Consider the following 2,123-nt stretch of genomic DNA (forward strand, 5'->3'; position numbering starts at 1 on the left):
GCTTTTCCTCCAGGTTCCCTCCCAGGTGAAGAAGTTAGGCCGGGTAGAGAATTTATCAACCTGCATGATCTTAATTTGAAAACCCAGACACCACCCCGGGCATGAAGGCTCAGTCCCGTAATCCTCCTACCTACACCTCCCAGCCATACGAGTTTTTGAGACTCCATTTCACCCAACAGCCCGGTGCAGTAGCACATGCCTGTCACATGCAGTTCACACCTGTGGCCTTGTCGCCTGCCACAGAAAATGCCAGATTCCCACTTGAGCCCCCAACAGACGTGTCCGACCGCCGCCCCGCAGACTGCGCCCACCGAAGGCTGCCCGGGAGGAAGCTCAGCCGATCTCTATTCACACAGGTGAAGGGGGGGGGCACTTGCAAATCAAACCCACAGAGAGCTGAAAAGTTTGCTAAGGGACCAAAATCTCAGCTGGAGTGGTGGCTCACATGGTAGCGCCAAGCGTAAGAACCTGCGTGGGATCTTCAATGCAGAAGGAAAGAACGGAGGGAAGGAAAGAGAAGTGCAGAGAAGGAGGGAGAGAGGGAGGGAGGGGCCTCACGCATGCTAGGTGAGCGCTCTACCACTGAGCCACCGTCCCAGCCTGAGAATTATAATTGTTTGATGGTTTGAAGTCAACACCTTGTGTAGGCTGGCGCTCTACCGTTTGAGCCAGAACCAACAGTTTTGCTGGTTGATGGGAAATGGCGCCTGGTGGGCTTTTCTTCCCAGCCTGGCTTGAAACCACGATCCTCTTGGTCTCGGCTTCCTAAGTAGCCGGGGTTACAGGCGTGAACTACAGTGCCCGGCCATGGTGTCTTTTTTTAAGTTCTGCGTACCCAAACCTAGGGAGGAGCCCGTTTCCAAGGCTTAAGAACTACAGCTGGAGAAAGTACTGACTGGGGTTTTTCTCAAGTGGACTGGTAAGTCCGGAAAGATCAGATCACACAGAGGACTTCGGAGCTCGCAGCTCCTGTCGGGAAAGCTATCCTATGAATAATATATTCCCAGCACTTAAAAAAAAATCTTTACCTGCTTGCACAATTTGCTTGGGCCCTGTCCACCTCATTCATTGCCTACACCCTGCGTGGTGAGGTTAACTGTGTGCAAACAGGATCCGCACCCCCAACGAACGAAGTCAGGGGTACCACGGTGGGGGGGAGCTAGAGAGACACACAAAGAAGAATCTGTGTCCTTGCGTTTCTCAGGCATTCGAGGAGCAGCTCGGGGTGACATCTGAGCAAACTCTTTGTGGCCTCAATGAGTGTCCACTTAAAAAAAAGAAAGAAAAGAAAAAAGACAAGAACAGGATGGAACAGGAGGACCCGGTCACGGGAAGCAGCTGATAATGACTTCATCATAACGACGGGCGGTGAGCACGGCAGCACATGCCTGCCATCCCAGCCACCGGGGAGGATCGCAGTTCAAAGCCAACTTAGACCAAAAAAAAAAAAAAACTGAACAACGCTTGGTGAGATTTCATCTCAAGCAAGGAGTTGGGTGTGGAGGCGCACTACAGGAGTCCCAGAGACTTGGGATACACAGGGAGGAGGAGTGTGGTGTCCGCTAGCGTGATGACCCATTTTGTTGTTGTTGTTGTTGCTGCTGTTGTCGGTCGTGGGGCTTGAACTCGGGGCCTGGGCGCTGTCCCTGAGCTCCTCAGCTCAAGGTTGGTGCTCTACCACGTGAGCCACGGCGCCACTGCCGGTCTCAGGCGCTGGAGTAGCTGGGGTGACAGGCGTGAGCCACGAGCACCTGGGCCTTTTAGCTGTTGGTGTTTTTTTTTTTTTTTTAACTGAGGCCTAGAGAATTCGAGTGCTAAGTAAGAAAAGGAAGGAAGGAAGGAGCAAAGGCCCTGGGAGAGATGGGGCGGGCGATGGGAGGGAGGCGTGGAGCAAGACACAGCACAGACAAAACCGGACTTCTGGAATGGGGGGAGGAGAAGGAGGAAGAAGAGAAGAGGAGGAGATGGGGGAAGAGGAGGAGGAGGAAGGAGAGAAGAGGAGGAGATGGGGGAAGAGGAGGAGGAGGAAGGAGAGAAGAGGAGGAGATGGGGGAAGAGGAGGAGGAGGAAGGAGAGGAGGAGGAAGGAGAGGAGGAGGAAGAAGAAGAAGAAGAAGAAGAAGA

The sequence above is a fragment of the Dipodomys ordii genome, unplaced genomic scaffold, assembly GCF_000151885.1.
Source record: "Dipodomys ordii isolate 6190 unplaced genomic scaffold, Dord_2.0 Scaffold69, whole genome shotgun sequence".
NCBI classification, from domain to species: Eukaryota; Metazoa; Chordata; class Mammalia; order Rodentia; family Heteromyidae; genus Dipodomys; species Dipodomys ordii.